Source organism: Hylobates moloch, unplaced genomic scaffold (genome assembly GCF_009828535.3).
Source record: "Hylobates moloch isolate HMO894 unplaced genomic scaffold, HMol_V3 SCAFFOLD_15, whole genome shotgun sequence".
Lineage (NCBI taxonomy): Eukaryota > Metazoa > Chordata > Mammalia > Primates > Hylobatidae > Hylobates > Hylobates moloch.
In genome coordinates this window covers 66,867,846-66,887,388 of record NW_026652290.1, presented here as the reverse complement: position 1 = coordinate 66,887,388, position 19,543 = coordinate 66,867,846, and the positions used below count along the sequence as shown (strand labels likewise).

Genomic DNA, 19,543 nt, shown 5'->3' with positions numbered 1-19,543 from the left:
CCTTACTTATAATGGAATTATCAAAAATGATAGTGGTGTTTTGAGTAATGCCCACTTGCCTGTATCTCCCAGTATGATAGTGGTGTTTTGAGTAATGCCCACTTGCCTGTATCTCCCAGTGTCACTTGCAGAAAGTTGATGCAGTTTGAGATTACAACTTTTATTTCAGTGGTGCAGATGCTCACATCTGGAAAGGCACCTCTTTGTTTATCAGAGACATATTCTTTTCATGCAACAGCTTATATGAAGCCTTAATGATTCTGGTCTATACTGAACTTTTCCTTTTTCTAATTTCTTATAGCTCCTAATGTATATTTTAAGCCTGTGAGTGCTGAGGTCTCACTTGCCTTCGTGTTGTCTTACATTCCGAACTAGAGTGAACTCCTTGAGATATACTTCCTTTATATTCCTCACAGCATGTATATTTGTATTCCTTTCCTATAACCCTTTAAGAAATACTTTATTGACTGCTTAAGGCATGAGGCCAGTCTTGATGCAATATCTGTCATCTCAGTGCCAGGAATACCTTGATTGTAGAGCTCCTTGCCCCATTATGCTGCATGTGTTTCTGTTCTCAAGCTGCCTAACTAGGTCAAAGAGGATGGCCCTCACAGATAGAGAATAATTCTTCATGTCAACATGTGGATGTTAGTATACCTGTGTTTTTTAAAAACACTTGTCACAGTGCCTTCTTGATTCCTGGGAATTGTGGTGGACTAAGAGTCAAGAGACTAGGTTCTAGTTTCAGCACTACCATTAAGCAGAATTGCAGATTACTTAACCTGTATAGGTTTTGGCTTTCTAGTGTATAAAATATGAGATTTCAACTAAGTGATCTCAAAGGTTCCTTCTAGCTCTAAAATTCTGTGATTTTATGAAAATGTGTTCTCCAAATACTTAAAGCTCATTGCAGAAGGTAATGTTTCTTATAGTGTTTCCAAGTGTCTTACCTATTGTTGTACAGTTAAGGAAGTTGAAAAGTAGAAAAAAAATTAGTGATCTGGAAGAAGGAATTGTAATACCTGACCTGTATCTGGTGGCAAAATACTTACTTTCAAAGTTCCTAGGATATTCATAGGGCAGGGTCATAAGCCTCATTAAATCCACTTGTTTACTGTTTGCTAAAGGGAATTCCAACACAATCCATTTATCAATCCAGGTTGCTTGTAAAATGGAGTGTGAATGTGTTTGTAAGAATTTTGCATGGAATGTGCACATAATATGGTCACTATTTAGGAGTAGTGTTTCTTGTGTTGAACATCTATAAAATTTAGTTTTAGTCACTTCTATATATAAACAATATAAAATTTACTTACTGTAATATCTCTATATTTTATTGTCTCCAGAATAGTGTTATATATTTTAGCTTAATGATACTATAATATTACTAGGTGGTATAGCTGGTGAGACTCCTTTAAAGTGGATAGGGTTTATGTGGATAGGGTTATAGTATAGATTAACATGCATATTATTCTTTCCTTCCTAGTGAGGTTCTGCTGTATATTTTCAGATAAGCAAAGAGACTTTGGAAATAGTTCCTGTGATTTTAATTATTTGGACTTTTAAAATTAATATTTTATGAATTTTACATTAATAGGATTGTTTTAAAATTATATACTTTCACTGAGTTTTTCTTTGTCTCAGTATAACTGTCATATGAATACATTGTTTTTGAACTTTGATAATTTGCTATATATCTAGATTTCATGGATCAGTTCTATAAACTGTTGTAAGGTTCTCTCAGTATTATTTTTCAAATAAAAATATACTCTATCCTAAATTGTATTTCCATCTAACTTTGTGTAATGTGTTAATACTGTTTTACTAAACATCAATTTGTTTATTAAAGTATTTTAAAATTGTTTAATCAAACGCATTTTTTAGGTTAATAGCGTTCCTATTGTCCAAATATATTCTTAACATGGGCCAAACCAGATTAGAGCCATATTAAAAAATTCTTGTTTTGAAATCCTATGTAAATGATAGCTATCTGAATGTGGGCTACTAGAGTCTTATTATTATTGGAGGGTAGTGATGGATGGAAAATATTGAAGAAAACAGCATAATAATTATGATTTAGAATCCATGGTTTCGATATTTAAAATATTTTGTGAGGCTTCTTTTCCAGTGCTCATAAGAGTCTGAGACAAGTGAGAAGCTGTTAGATATATAATTTTCCCTGTAGAACAAAATGATTTTTTCAGTTTTTTATTTTGAAAATTTTTAAACATAATTGAAAAATAGAGAACTCCATATGACTATCACTTTTAAATTTTTTATCTGTTTGATGGAAATATTTTAAAGTAAATTATAGATATCATTACCTAAATACTTTAGTATGTACGCATCTCCAAAAACTAAGGATAATTCACTATATTATCAGAATGTGATTACTACTCTTAACAAACTTCACAGTCATTCCTTAATGTCAGGTACAGTTTTATCTTCCATTTTCTTCTTTATCCTAAAACATGAGAATATAGAAATACAGATAATTATTCTAATTGTACTTAAGCTCTCTTTTTCTTTTTTTTTGTGACTTTTTTTAGTGGACTTCTCTATGCCACACTTTCTGTAAATCCAGCAGCCTAGATCATGTGATTTCTTTGGTCCCTTTTATCTCTCATAGCCTCTGTCTGACTCACTGGATAGAACTGGTTGTTAGCTAAAATCTGATTTAGGAAACTACTGGTATAGAACCAGGTGAATCTTTGATATATATGTACATCAGGAGAGCATGTTTCTTATCTTATAAATAGGAAAACAGGGATTGTGTTTATTTCAACTTACATTTCCAGAAGCTGGTATAGAGCATGAAACATAATAAGCATTCAATAAGTGATGAGGGCACAATGAGAAATTAAATAGATTAATGCATAAATGAATTTATTAATCAATGTTCAGGAGTAACAGGTCAAGCCAACCAAGTAGAGTTGGATATAGTGTCTATAGCCAGGTATAGTAACTAAGTCATTTGTAGATTTCTTAAATTCCCATTGGGAAAGATCTACGCAATGTGTCAAAAGATCTTAACTATTTAATATAGCCATTATGACTATTTCCTTGCAGAAAACTCTATTAGCACATTCACATAGAGAAACTGACAGTGGGAACTGCTGTGGGTTGAATTGTACCTTCTCAAATGCTGTTAAAGCCATCATGAGGAAAAAGCCCTCACATATTAATATTAACCTTGAATATAAATGGATTAAATGCTCCAATTAAAATACACAGATTGCCAGAATGGATTTTTTTTTTTTAAATGAACCAACTATATACTAGTTACAAGAAACTCACCTTGCTGGTAAAGACACTTATAGACTAAAGGCCAAGGGATTGAAAAAGATATTCCATGCAAGCAGAAACCAAAAGCAAGCAGGAGTAGCCATGCTTATGTCAGATAAAACAGGCTTTAAATCAAAAACAGTTAAAAAAAAAAAAGAGACAAAGGAGGTTATTATATAATGATAAAACAATTCAACAAGAGGCTATACCAGTCATAAATATACATGCCCTGAACTCAGGAGCAGCCAGATTGATAAAACAATATTACGAGACCTAAAGAAACAGATAGCAATACAATAATAATGGGGGACTTCAACACCCCACTCACAGCACCAGACAGATGATTGAGAAAGAAAATCAGCAAGGAAACTAGACTTAATTGAACATTAGATCAAAAGGATGAAATAGATATTCTAAGAGCTGCAGAATATACATTTTACTCATAATTACAGGAAAGATTCTCCAAGATAGACTGTTAGGCCACAAAACTAGCCCCAATACATTTTAAAAAATCAAAATCATATCAAGTGTCATGTCAGACCACAGTGGAATAAAACTAGAAATTAATACCATGAGTAGTTATTGAAACTATACAAATACATGGAAATTAACACATTCCTCACTGATCTTTGGATCAATGATGAAATTCAGTTAAAAATTTTAAAATTTTTTGAAATGAATGAAAATGGAGACACAACATACCAAAGCCTTTGGGATACAGAAAAAAGTACTGCTAACAGGGAAGTTTATATCTTTAAGTGTGTACTTCAAAAAAAGAAATCACAAATTAACCAAACATCACGTCTCAAAAAACTAGAAAAACAAGAACAAACCATACCCAAAGCTAGCAGAAGAAAATAAATAGCAAAGATCAGAGCAGGACTAAGTGAAATTGAGAGCAAAAAATAAATAAATAAAAATTAAAATTAAATCAACAAAATGAAAAGTTCGTTCTTTAAAAAGAAAAACTAAATTGATAAACTACTAGCTACACTAACCAAGAATAGAGAAGATCCAAATACACATAATCAGAAATTAAAAAGGAGACATTACAACTACTACTACAGAAATGCAAGAGATCATCAGAGACTTTTATGAACAACTGTATGCTTATAAACTAGAAAACCTAGAGGAAATGGATACATTTCTAGAAACATACAACCTTCCAAGGTTGAACCAGGAAGAAATAGAAATCCTGAACAGACCAATAACAAAGTAGCGAGATAGAATCGGTAATAAAAAAACTTAAACAAAAAAAGCCCGTAACCAGATGGATTCATTGCCAAATTCTACCAAAAGTACAAAGAAGAACTGGTACCAATCCTACTGAAACTGTTCCAAAAAATCGAGGAAGAGGAAATTCTCCCTAGTTCATTCTACAAAGCCAGTATGACCCTTATACCAAAGCTAAACAAGGACAAAACAAAAAAGAAAACGTTAGATCAATATCCCTGATGACCATAGATGCAAAATCCTCAACAAAAACTAGCAAACCAAATCCCACAGTGCATTAAAGAGATAATACACCATGATCAAATAGGTTTCATTTCAGGGATGCAAGAATAGTTCAACATAGGCAAATCAATAAATGTGATTCATCACATAAGCAGAATTAAAAACCGTATGATTATACATGCAGAAAAAAAGCATTTCATAAAATTCAGCATCTCTTCATGATAGAAACCCTCAACAAACTAGACATGGAACATACCTCAAAATAACAAAGGCCATATATGCCAACATCATACTAAATGGGGGAAAGTTGAAAGCAATCTCCCTACAAACTGGAATAAGACAAGAATGCCCACTTTTACCACTCCTATTTATCATAGTAGTGGATAGCCTAGCTAGAGCATTCAGGCAAGAGAAAGAAATGAAATACATCCAGATTGCAAAAGAAGAAATCAAATTATCTCTATTTGCCAACAATGTGATCTTATATTTAGAAAACCCTAAAAACTCTTGCAAAAAACTTAATTTTGATAAATGAATTTAGCAAAGTTTGAGGATATAAAATCAATGTATAAAAATCAGTAGTATTTCTATACACCAATAACAGCGAAGCTAAGAACCAAATCAAAAAGGCAATTTTATTTACAGTACCTACAAAAATGAAATAAAATACCCTAGAATATATTTAACCAAGAAAGTGAAAGATCTCTACAAGGAAAACTACAAAACAGTGATGAAAGAAATTGTAGATGACACAAACAAATGGAAAAACATTCCATGCTTATAGATCAGAAGAATTGTTAAAATGAGCACAGTGCCCAAAACAATCTACAGATTCAGTGCAATCTCTATCCAAATACAAGCATCATTTTTCACAGAATTAGACAGAACCGTCCTGAAATTCACATAGAACTAAAAAGGGGGCCTGAATAGCCAAAGCAACCCTAAGCCCAAAGAACAAAGCTGGAGGCATCACATTACCTGACCGCAAATTATACTGCAAGGCTATAGTAACCAAAACAGCATGGTTCTGGTATCGAAATAGACACATAGATCAATGGAACAGAATAGAGAACCGAGAAATAAAGCCACATATGTACACCCAAGTGATTGTCGATAGAGTCAACAAAAATGTATACTGGGGAAAGGACACCCTGTTCAATAAATTGTGCTGGGAAAATTGGATTGCCATATGCAGAATAATGAAAATGGACCCCTATCTCTCACCACACACAAAAATCAACTCAAGATGGATTAAAGACCTAAATGTAAGGCCTGAAACGATAAAAAATACTAGAAGTAAAACAAGGGAAAGCTCTTCTGGACATTGGTCTAGGTAAATAATTATAGACTAAGACCTGAAAAGCTTAAGCAACAAAAATAGACAAGTGGGATTTAATTAAACTGAAAAACCCCTGCACAGCAAGAGAAACAATCAACCGAGTGAACAGACAACCTGCAGAATGGAAGAAAATATTTGCAAACAATCCATATGACAAAGGGCTAATATCCAGAATCTATAAGGAACTTGACAAGAAAAAACCCCATTAAAAGGTGGGCAAAAGACATGAACAGATATCATTTAAAGTAAGACATAAAAATAGCCAATAAGTATATGGAAAAAATGCTCAACGTCACTAATCATCAGAGAAATGCAAATTAAAACCACACCGAGATACCATCTTATGCCAGTCAGAGTAGCTATTATGAGAAAGACAAAAAATAACATGTTAGTGGGGATGCAGAGATAAGGGATTGTTTATACACTGTTGGTGAGAATATAAGCACAACCTCTGTGGAAAATAGTATGGAGATGTCTCAAAGAACTAGAAATATAGAACTACCATTCAATCCAGCAGTCCCACTACTGGGTATCTACCAAAAGGAGCAGATGATATTGTATCAAAAAGATACCAGCACTTGTATGTTTATTGCAACACTATTTACAATAGCAAAAATATGGAATTAACCTAAATGTCCATCAATGGATAATTGGATAAAATGTGGTATGCATGTACTATGGAATATCATTCAGCCATAAAAAGAATGAAATCCTGTCATTTGCAGCAACATGGATGGAAGTGGATACTATTGTTAGGTGAAGCAATTTAGAAACATAGTCAAATACAAAATAATATTACACATGGACATAGAGTGTGGAATACCGGTCATTAGATATTTGGGAGGGTGCAGAGTAGGGAGGAATGAGAAATTACTTCTTGGGTACAAGTATGACTTGTGTCCATATAAAAAGGGGAAATTTGAACATGGAGACACATGTGCATAGAGGGAAGACAATGTGAAGAGATGGGAAAAATACCGTCTATAAGCCGAGAAATGCCTGAGACACCAGAACCTAGGAGAGAGGAATGGAAAAGATTACCCCTCACAGCCTTCCAAAGGAACCAACCCTGCTGATGCCTTGATTTCAGACTTCTAGACTCCAGAATTCTGAGGCAATACAGTTTCACTGTTTAAGCCACCAGGTTAGATACCTTGTTTCAGCATCCTTGCAAAATTAATACAGGAACTTAGAAGTCTTTGGGTGTGGAGGTTAATATAATAAAATTTCCAAGTAATTTAAAAGAAATCTCAGGATAATGTTCTGTTCCATGTAACTTCCTCACACATTACCATGAATACCAGTTTGTATACACACACACACACACACACACACACACACACACACACTGTGGGCACTAGCATAGGGAAAGAGAAAGGAAGGGGAGAGGTGAGAACAGAGGGCAGAAATAGGCATCTACTTTTATTTTGCCTGTAGCCACTCCAGGTAGGACCAGACCAGGTAGTGTTTCTAAAACGATTTGTTTTACACGTAAGGCCTGCAAGCACTTCTTTAACGTGAGTTGGGATCTCCTCTTTATTATATAGTCTGCTTATTTATTCTAAAGTTGTATTCTTATACAGGATCAGAAAGAAGATATAAAAAGAAGGGTGTTTACCTTCTCTTAATCCCAGGCAAAAGGTTCGATAGAAGAAGGTTGGGACTATTTTCTAGAGTCATATTTTATGTAACTTTCAATTTTCAGAATTCAGTCTAGGATATGAGTTCTGGAATCAGACTCCCTGCGTCTAAGTCCTGGCTCTACCTCTTGTTACCCCTGTGTTTTTAGCCAAGTTATTTCACCTCTTTGATCTGTTTCATCATCTACAAATAAGGATAATAGTATCTCACTCGAAGTGGCATTAGAAGAATCAAATGATTTAAACATGTACAAGTCTTCAACCAGCATCTGGCATGTAGTAAGCACTCAGTAACAGCTAGAAATAATAATATTTTTTATGATTGGTAAGCTGATAACAAAAGACACTTTTTCTTATTTTGCCCTATAAGAACTCTTTAGATTTATGAAACAAGACATATATTCTGGTTAGATTAAGAAAATGGTAATTTATTAGACTTAGTAAATACAGTTCTTCCCAGGTATATGGTTTGATGATAGATATCCCTCTAGTTATAGGAAATGGAACTATAAGAGTTTAATTGCTATCATAAGGGGAAATGTGTTTACATTTTAGTAGTGTGTATACTTTAAGTAGATTGTGGTCTACTTAAATCACCTATCCCCAATAATAAAGTGTAGTTCCCAATAAAGTTAGTGCTTTGAAAAGTTAATGTTTGATTGTCTACACTCAGTACCTGTTTATTGAGTGTCCACTGAATCCACTGGTTATACTTCTGTTTTCTAAAAGCCAGATGCATACATGACCAAAGAGCAATTTATGACCAAAATATTTGAGTATCCTGCTTCACAAAGTGTTTCATATAGGCTTTTTTTTTTTCAGTTAGTGTGGGAAAATGGCATTTCTGATTTTTCAATTACTCCTTGAACTGTGTACATTAAATGAATTAAAAGGTGCCCTTTTTTAGTGGCTGTTAAAAATCATGGAACTCCAAGGGGCTATGCAGGTAGCACTATTCCTAGTGACCTCAAATACTGTCTTTGAATTTAATAGAATATGTAATTAGTGTAAACCAAGTAGGCTACTTCCAATGCTGGTTAGTTGTTTTATGTAGACACAGCCTATGTATGTTGAACCTTTTTACAATACACCAATGACAGTTGAATTGTATCAGCTAACATTTTGTGAGTGTCTGCTGTTTACAGATATACCAAGCTCTGATAATGCTTACTGATATACTGAAAAGTCTTGATTAGGTTCAGATTTGAATCAGACAAAGAGGAAGACCATTAAGCCAATGCAATCCAGATTCCCCTCTTCCATTGCTTTTTAAATTTTGTTAATATACACACAGGTTGTGTGTCTTGATTAGATTGGAAATTGAGAGTATCATAGGTTTTTTCTTACAATCCTTGAGAACTTGTGTCAGAAGGACAAGTTGGAAATAGACTGTAATTGGAAAGATTTTCTATAATAGGTAAAGGTATTTTTAGTAAAGAGGCAACTGCTAGCCTATGAACTATTGAGGGAATTTTCCCCAGAAGTCTGGAAAGCCTATTAAGTCACAGTCCTATTTAATCAAACAGGCTTTGATGTTTTGCTAAAAGAACCAGGTTAGAATGGAAAAGCAGATCATGAGGTCAAAATGCTATTATCATTTAGAATATTACTAAATATACATCAAGGTTTTATTTTGATACTTGAATTTATGGCAGTATATAAGGCAGTCATAGTCTTGGTCCTAATGGGGCAGTAGATGGAATGACGCAGTAATAGCGGCACAGCTTTTCTGGTGGTTATCCAATATAATCACTTCATGAGCATGTCATTAAGTCTTTCACTCTCAAAAAATATGAAAGGATAAAATTTTCAGTTTGTAAATATGAATAGATAGTTACAAGATCTAGGAGGAAAAAGTGATCCAACATACAAAGCAGGTTATTTTTAAGAATAAGCACGTTGCTTCCATCAGAAAACAGAAACTGCTTTTTACAGCTCACTAAAAGATAAAAGGTAAACTATAGTTTTGTAAACTATATCTTCATGCTTATTCTAATAAACCTCATATTTGAAAAGTAAGCCAGCACCTCTTTAAGGTTCTGTTACTTTGTCTAGACGGAATTATGATAAAGCACTAGTATCATTTGTGGGGTTTTATTATTGGCAAACAGGGCAGGGAAATTGAGGAGAAACAAGTACTGTATGATAATACAAAACACAAATTTGCATTAAAACATAGTAGCATCTCTGAGGCTACATCCATGTTTTAATAGATATGAGTGATTTTTGTGAACATAAACATGGTGCTGCTTCATTTGGTCATATAGTGGTTTCATAAGTATGCATGTAATTTATTGTGAAGATTTTTGCCTTATGGTATCTTGTGGAAAAATAGGAAAATATTATTCTCTATTCAAATAAGATAAATGATGGCTTTTTGTTTTAAAGAAAAGCTTTAAAGTTGCTGAATACATGTATATACTCTTCCCAATGGGTTTTTTTAATTGGTTGAAGACCTTTTTTTTTTTTTTTTGTAAAACAGCTAACTACAATGCTGTTCATACTGCAAAGTAACTGGCCTTTTTCAGTTTCTTGTGAATCCATTCAGTTTCAAGGTCTTCTCTCTTTACACATGATATTTTCTGGAACAATTTATGAAGTTTAAAAAGTGGTGTCTAGCGTGCCATTTTTAAAAGTCATGAATAGTGACTTTCTCCCTAGCATAATTTTCATCAGTCTCTCATTATAAGACCTTAATGGACACATTTCTTATTACAGCAAGGTGTGCTGATTAAAAAGATTTAATTGTACAAAATTGTCTAAATTATAAGGTGGTATATTGTACAACAGGAAAAATTAGTTTATCTACTTAATATTGTTCTTCATAAGCGACCTCATTTTGAGAGCTGTATATGCATCTATTCTCTCATGAATCTTCATGGTGGACATAAAATAGTGAACAAATATGATTTAATGTGTGGTCACATCCCAGTGGACAGTGACATTTGTTCACATTAGTGTCCTGCTTCTTTCTCTGCCAGCTCCAAATGTTTTTCTCCCTGTCTTCAGCTTATATTCTCCTACTTCTTATATCAACATCATATCAAGCATTGAGAAATGCTTCCATTTGAGCCAGTCCGGCTGCTTGCTACTCAGGATTCTTGGTTGCGTGAGAAGCAGGAAAGCAGCAGATTTTACCCTTGATGGGAAAGAGGCCCTTTACGTCTTTCCATCAACTTTTACTCTGTCACTCAGTCTTCCATAAACGGACAAACCAGGAACTAGTTGGATTGGGGTGTTAGTCACCAGTCAGCTAGTTTGCTTTTGGTACAAAAGTGATTGAATCATTTTCTTACCAAATCTCCCCTTCCTCTTCTTACTCTCTTTTTCTCTGTTGATTGAATCATCACTTACTCAGCCAGTTACACTGTTGTCAGAGTCGTCTTTGACTCTCTTTCTCTCAACCCTCTTATCCAGTAACTTGTGGATCTCTTCTTTGTCTCCCTTCTGCTCACCACTGTCCTAGTCTGACTTCCCATTGATTGCCTGTATTGTTATATTCTCCTAAATAGACTCTCTGCATCCATTTCCTCCTTATGATGCTGCCAGTGCTGATATTATTATTCTTTGCCAAAAAACCCTTCCATGACATCTATTTGCTTACAAAAATTGTGCCCCACCTTCTTAGCATGGCTTCCAAGGCTCTCTGGAAACTGATCCAAACCTTTCTTTCTTTTTTTTTTTCCCTGGCTTGTGTTGTGTTTCCACCAACTTCTCCGCCCTCAACACACACTGATGCATGCTCTGGTTGCCCTCTTGTATGTTTCTTCTTCCCTGTCTCCATCTGTGGAAATCTTAGATATTATTCAGTACTCAACTTAAATGTTGCTTCTTTCTCAGAGTCTCCCTATTAGAAATAGCCTTTCCTTGCTGTAAAATTTCATAGACTTTTATGCTTTTGTCAGAGTATATGTTACCTCTAGGCCTGTAGATGTGCTTATGCCATCTCCCTTTCTGCTATGTGAGGCATATGGAAAATAACTCAGAACTTCTGGTCAGATTGATTTAGGTTCAAATCTCAGCTTTGCCAGTTACTAGAATTTATTTGTTTTACATAGATCACCTAGCCTTACTCATCCTTTTTTCTCATTCTCAAAATATCTTAAAATAACTTCTTAGGATCATGAGGATTAAATGATTTGACTTATGTAAAGTATTTAATGCTCTGACAGCAAGTATTTGATAAGTTTGCATTCATTTTTCTTTTTCTTTCTTTTTTGAAGTGTATATTTCCTGTTTATTTTGCTTGGCACTCAGGTATCTGTTAAAAAATTTAGTTCAGTTTGTCTAATTATTATCAATTAAATCAATTAAAATTTATTCAAACTGTGCACAAGGCCTTAGAGTAGGTGCTGTTATGGATACAGAAATGTATATATGACATTATCCTGGTCGCTCAACCCCTAGGAGCCTACAGCCTTTAACTGTGGAGCCAAAGCATAAATTTTAAAAAGCTAAATAACTTTGTACATTGTTAAAATAGCAAATGCATGTGGACAAGGTGAAAACCCAGTAAATTACCTTGTGCTTAAAAGGATCTGTAGTAGTCCATTCCCATACTGCTGTGAAAAAAAAAAAAATACCCAAGACTGCGTAATTTATAAAGAAAAGAGGTTTAATTGACTCGCAGTTCTGCATGGCTGGGGAGGCCCCAGGTAACTACTATCATGGCAGAAGGGGAAGCAAATATGTCCTTCTTCGCATGCGGGCAAGAGGGAAGTGCCGAGGGAAAGGGGGAAAAGCCCCTTATAAAACCATCAGATCTCAGGAGAACTCACTCACTATCACAAGAACAGCGTGGGGGAGCCGTCCCCATGATCTAATCACTTCCCAGGAGGTCCTTCCCTCAACACATGGGGATTACAATTCAGATTACAATTCAAGATGAGATTTTGGGTGGAGACACAGCCAAACCATTTCAGGTTCTACATATAAAGGCCCTTCTCTTGTAACTCACCAGAGAGAGAGATTTCACAGGGTTCTTTCTGTGTGTGTGTGTGTGTGTGTGTGTGTGTGTGCGTGTATACACACACACACACACACATATATTTGGAGATGGGGTCTTACTCTCTTGCCCACAAAATCACAGGGTTCTTTTTAATCATTAGCTTTACCCATCCATCTGGAAAAATAAAGCAGTGTAAAAGCCTTCAAGCATCAGGAAGCAAAGAAGACTGGAAGTACAGGCTTAACTAAGTATAGAACTTGGGAATATGGCATACCTGTGTACAAATCTGGCCAGGTGAAATAGGAAGGTGATCTGGCCAGGTGAAATACGAAGGTGATTTTCTAGACGGGCTGCTTAGTATATGAAACTTGTGTTTTTCATGATCATACTCAAAGGCTAATTTGCTTTTCATCTTCATTCCATTCTTTAATCAAGGCCGTGATTTATTGACCCCTCTGTCATAAATTGGGGAGAACATGTATATACATGTATGTAGCAACTTTAAAGGCTTTTCTTTAAGACAGAAAGCAATCATTTATTTTAATAGGGCATAATATATTCCTATTTTTTCAATAAGATACCATAATGCAAAAATCTTCACAATAAGTCAAATGCATATTTATGAAAATAACTATATGACAAGGGAATGAAGCATGGAATGAAGCAGCAGCATGTTTATGTTCACAGGAATCATTCATATCTGTTAAAAGATATATGTAGCCTCACAGATGCTACTGTTTTGATACAAATTTGTGCTTTGTATTATTATACAGTACTTTTTTGTTTCTCCTCAATTTCCCTACCTTGTTTGCCAAGAATGGGGTTCTTGGGGAGGCTAATACTGAGATAGAATTAGGAGGGCAAGGGCTTTTTGGAGGCAGGAAATCTAATGCCCAGGTAAGATAAAAGGGGAGGAAGCAGGATTGAACGGGGAAGGCTTCCAGAGCGGGATGTTGATCTGACACTTGTGAAAGGAAAGGGAACAAGAGGCAGAATTGAGGAGGGAGAGCTTCAGACATGATGCAGATCTGACAAAATCTCAGTGCCCTTTCCCGACATTGGGGAACTCCAGAGCAAAGCTTGCCCATTGGGAGAGACCCCAGCTATGTAGAAATAGTCACACACTCTCCATGATCAACTGCCCAGGAAGAGTGTGGCCTTGGTGCACATGCTGTGGTAGGACCCAGTGGTCCTGCCCCTAGTGGGTGTCAACTTACTGCATTCCTTACAAGTAAAGGGCCACTTCTTTCTTGATGGTATTACACCTCAGTGGCTGCAACACTACCTTTTCAATCATAAAGTATCAAAATGGAAAGCCCATAAAAGCATTAGTTAAAATTAGTTGTTTATTGGAGGAGTTGAGAAGTTCACTAAAATAACAAAACCCTTGGACAGGCTGGCCTTAGTGAGTGTTGAGTGGCTTACGTTGTTTGGGAATATGTTTTTCATCTGTTAAATGTCGATAGTGACATCCATCTTCCCTATCTACCTCACAAAGTTATTAAAAAAATAATGTCTAAGAAATGCAAGAAAACCATGTGAGAGTCAATACAGTGTAATAGAAAAATCTCTGTGTCAAGGTGAAGGGCAGCAGGTAAGGCTGTCCCTTGTTTGTACTCATGGAGAAGGGAAATGATTGCTACATTCAGAAAAAGTGCATAAAAGAACAATCATTTGAAATGCATTAGGGAGTCTGGGCACGGCATCTCATGCCTGTAACCCACCATTTTGGGAAGCTGAAGCAGAAGGATTGCTTTGAGCCCAGGAGTTCAAGACCAGCCCAGGCAATAAAGTGAGACCCCATCTCTATTTTAAAAATATAAAAATAAAAATAAATGCATAGAGAGTAACTATTTATATATTACTGTGGCTAGTCTTACTGCAACGCAAATAATCACACCTTCCTGTTCCTGGTATAAATCGTGAGTTCCCTAGACAAGCCTGTTTAAAACTAGGGGTATTACATATATTTACAATTAAAATGAAAAATATTAGCCAGTTGCTTTTGATTTCACAGAAAAAAAAAAGGTAATGTATAAAAAAAGTTGAACCAAAACAAGTTTTATTTTAGATTATAGATTGGCAACTTTTTCTGTAAAGAGCCAGATAGCAAATATTTTAGGCTTTTATGAGTTCTGTGGGTCACATATGGTTCTCTGTTATGTTTTCTTCTCTTTTTCTTTCCCTTTACAATTCTATAAAATGTAAAAATTATTCTTAGCTTTAGGGTGTATAAAAATAGGACCTAGACTGTGACCCCTACTATAGATTTAGTTCTGCACAAACTCATTTTTGACTTCAACATAATTTCAGAAGTTGACAGAACCCTTAATTCTATATTGTATTTTTGAAAAAAGAGAATGGAATTTGGAAGTCATATCAGCCAGGATTCGAATCCTGCTTTCATCCTTTGCTAGCTCTGTGACTTGAGCAAGTTATTTAACTGCTGGGATGCTCAGCTTTCTTATATGTAAAATAAAACCAGTGCTCCCAGGCTGTATGGGTTTGTCTAGATTTAATGAAATAATTTGAGAAAGGTACTTTGCCCAGTGATTATTAGATAATAGAACCTCAAAATATATTCATTTCTTCCCTTCCTTTACTTATTTGATAGTATTTTCTAGCCTTCCCTCCACCACACCTCCTTTGTTCTAGCAAAATTCTAGACTGTCTTTCTCTACTAAGTTATCTTAGTAGAACTCTCAGTGTGACCTAATTGTAGTCTGTGGGGGTGGACAGAAAACTTCTCTTCCACTCTCTGAAGGGTCACTGGAATGAGCTGACAGTATAGTAACAGAAAAAAAAAAAAAGGCCTACAAATTTATTATGTACATGGACACGGGAGTCCTGAAAATATGAGACTCAAAAGAAGGTCCAGATGGTTGAGGCTTAAATACCCTCTTCATATGGAAGAGGGAAGTGGGGAAGTATATGCAATTTTAGAAGCAAATGACTTTTAGGGGAAGCGAATGAGCCCAAACAACAGACTATTGGCCTCGGACAAAGTTGTTCTGAGCTCTGGGGGACATTGCAGCACATTGTGGGAAGCTGAAGGGTGGAACTTCATTATGAACACAAGTTGTCTTAATATGTAGATAAAGTCTCTTAGGTAATCTCTTGGAACTGCCCTCAGAAGAATAAAAGCCTGTCTGGGTGTGGTTATGACTTTTAGTCTTTTCTTTGGTGACTAATCGTTCCTGGTTATTTGATGAGATTCCTAGAGAAGGAGTTTTAAGACAATTGCATTCCTAGGCCAGGCACAGTGGCTCACGCCTGTAATCCCAGCACTTTGGGAGGCCGAGGCGGGCAGATCATGAGGTCAGGAGTTCGAGACTAGCCTGGCCAACATGGTGAAACCCCGTCTCTACTAAAAATGCAAAAATTAGCTGGGCGTGGTGGCACATGGCTATAATCCCAGCTACTCAGGAGGCTGCGGCAGGAGAATCGCTTGAACCTGGGAGGCAGAAGTTGCAGTGAGCTGAGACTGTGCCACTGCACCACTCCTACCTGGGCAACGGGAGCGAAACTCCGTCTCAAAAAAAAAAAAAAAAAAAAAAAACAATTGCGTTTCTTGTGGAAGAACTTCCCTTAATCAGATGATGGAACACAGAGAGAGCCCCTCCTGCTGCTTCTGGAAAGAAAGAGGACCATAGAGACAGCAAGCAGAAGTACAGAGAGAGACCTTGGTTCTGAGGCTTATTTCTGAGGCCTTTCAATTTCCTTTAATTCAAAGTTCTGGCTGGGCGCAGTGGCTCACGCCTTTAATCCCAGCACTTTGGGAGGCCGAGGTGGATGGATCACTTTAGGTCAGGAGTTCGAGACCAGCCTGGCTAACATGGTGAAACCCCATCTCTACTAAAAATACAAAAAAAAAAATTAGCCAGGCATGGGGCTGAGGCGGGAGAATCTCTGGAACCTGAGAGGCGGAGGTTGCAGTGAGCCAAGATCGCACCACTGCACTCCAGCCTGGGTGACAGAGCGAGACTCCATCTCAAAAAGGAAAAAAGAAGCTTTTAGCTGCCAAAGTGCCGTAATTTGGAATATTATTTTCTGAGCCCCAACAAGTCAAATTAATTTGTCAACATTTTGATTACTTGGGACAGATTAGTGACTTGACTTCTTCTTACATATAGTTTCTTCTCACCAAAGGCAGTCATTCCTAGATCTCTTTGGTAGTGGCCCATAATCTATATTTTAAAAATATATTAATATATACTAGTGACAAAACTTCCATGAGAATCTTAGAGAATATTTCGTAGAATTTTCTAAAGGATATTTATATTCATTTATATTTATATTTATATTTATATAAATATTTTGAACCGTATGCTAAGCTAGTGGATAAAAGTCCAAACTAGGAAAAAAAAGGTTTATATGAAGGTTGAGGGTGGGGATGGATGGTTGTTCATTTTGCTAAAGGAGTCTCAACTCTACTGTTTTCTTCAGTAGCTTTTCGTGATTATTTGAATCCTACCTGTAACTTCCTATGAAGACCTCCAAGAACATTTCTCGTTGGTTGGAAAACAGCAAGTGTTGTTGGAGAGATTTCTTTCTTAGAGTGCATGCTCCTCAAGGTTGCACCCATGCATGTTGTAAAATGTTTTTACGTCTGAAATACTCATGGACTGAAACAGTCAGTAAATAGCTAATGTATGTCTACTTTATTATATTGTTAGCTTTTTGTCTATGTGGGGTTTTTTTGTTTTGTTTTGTTTTGTTTTGTTTTTGAGACGGTCTTGCTGTGTTGCCCAGGCTGGAGTGCAGTGGCACAATCTTTGGCTCACTCAATCTCAGCCTTTTGGGTTTAAGCAATTCTCCTGCCTCAGCCTCCCGAGTAGCTCGGATTACAGATGTGCACCACCACGCCTGGCTAATTTCTGTATTTTTAGTAGAGACGGGGTTTCACCATGTTGGCCAGGCTGGTCTTGAACTCCTGACCTCAAGTGATCTGCCTACCTTGGCCTCCCAAAGTGGTGGTATTACAAGCATGAGCCACCATGCCTGGCCAGGTTTTCATCTTTATATTAAATGTAAACCCTATACTGCCCTTCAAGGTTTGAGCAACCTAGCACAACCCAGAGGCCTGTAGCTTAGTGATGACAAAGACAGCCTTAATATTCCCCTTAGCTTGACACAACTTGACAGTCTTCTTCCTGACTGTAGCCCCCTGACGTCTCTTTTCTTAGAGCATTAACTTAAGAATACTTGAAATTGTAAATTCTTTTCTTTCCCTTTGAGATACAAGTTTTCTATCAGCCACCTGCCCGTTGTATAACCCAAGATGGTCATTCCTTTGCAGGAGTATTAGTCATTGGGGGGAGGTAGGAGCCTTAGTACCAATTAGCAAACACAGATGGCATGATCACATTGACCAGCCTTGCTGTAACATCCTCTGGTACTTTTCTACTATCTCACCCCAGTGCTTTAAAACTCCACCTTTTGTTTCACTGAAGTTTAGTTCAAACTTTCATCTATATTGCACGTGCCTCTCACCTATTGCAGTAGTCTCGAATAAAGTCTTGTTTTTAACTTGTCTGGTACTATTTCCCTTTGACAGTGACTGAGAGTAAAAGCTCTAGAGTCAGAATTGCCATAGATTCCTGACTTCATTTTACCACACAAGCCACATAACCTCACTAAACTTCAGTTTCCAGATGAATAAAATGGAGATAATGGGACTTACAGCGTCAGTGGATGTAAGGCACTTAGCATACTGCTTGGTGCATAGTAGGCACCTCATAAAATTTAAGTCTTATTTCTTTGTGCTGGTGAGTATATAAAACAGCTTCTTGATAGCTCTTTTTTAAAATAGTAAACTATTATATTAAAATACAATTCAATTTGTGTAATTATCAACATGTTCATTTTTGTGATATCTGCTTTGTAATGTGAAGCCTGTTTAGTTCTCGAAATAAAGACAAAAATGCATCAGACATAGTGAAAGCAAGCAACCTGTTCCATATCTGATCCTGATGTGTCTAGTTGAGTTAGGGCAGAGAGATCAATTACTTCTGAGGCCATGTTAAGAAACAGCATCTGTGGGAGAGAGAGACAAACTGAAATATTTGTTTTCAGACAGCCTTGCAAGTTACTCCAACAAATGAAGAAAACTCTGTGCTGTTTATATTTTAAAGTTTAAAATATCTGTTACTGAGCCTATCCTAAAACCAAAAACTTAAACTAAAATTCAAATGCAGAATTTCATCTTAATAGGTACATTTCAAAGTGCAGATTATATGGTAAATACTTTATTGTCTTGAAGCTGCATTATGAAACACTGCCTAAATCCCTTAATTTTAAAGAAATGTGTATGAAATGATACATTTTCCAAGTTGAAATTTCTTTATTTTTCTGGGGAGGGGGAATGGTAACCACATTTGGGAACTACTATTTTCTGACTACATGTCACAGTAAATGTCTAGTCAAAACACTTCTCCATTCAATATATGCTCTGTCTGTAAAACTACTTCTCCCCCTTCCTTTTCTCTCCAAAAGTAATCTGAGGTAAATTCACTTGAATTGCTATCTGACTTTTAACAATCTGTATTCTGTTTGGAGACCCTGCTTGCAATTCTAACTGACTTAGAAACATAACAGTGATAATATGGATTCATATGAAAGGTCAAAAGTTCTGCATTAATGTTCCATTCATAAATACAGATAACATAGTGGTGTTTCTTGTGTTTTGGTTGGGTCATTACCTCTTACAATCTCTTCACTATCATTATGTTTCCTGTTAAAGGAGACCCATAACATTAGGTTTACAGTTGACCTATGACAATGCCAGGGTTAGGGGTGCTGACCCCCACTCCCCTGCACAGTCAAAAATTTGCATAATTTTAATTTTTGACTCCAAAAACGTTACTAATAGTCTAC

The 19,543-nt window shown here is 36.1% G+C and overlaps 1 protein-coding gene across 6 annotated transcripts in view; it reads left to right on the top strand.

Annotated features, from left to right (window-relative positions):
• VRK2 (VRK serine/threonine kinase 2) overlaps window positions 1-19,543 on the top strand; it is a 117,322-nt gene that overhangs the window by 54,587 nt on the left and 43,192 nt on the right. The gene's annotated exons all lie outside the window — the stretch shown is intronic.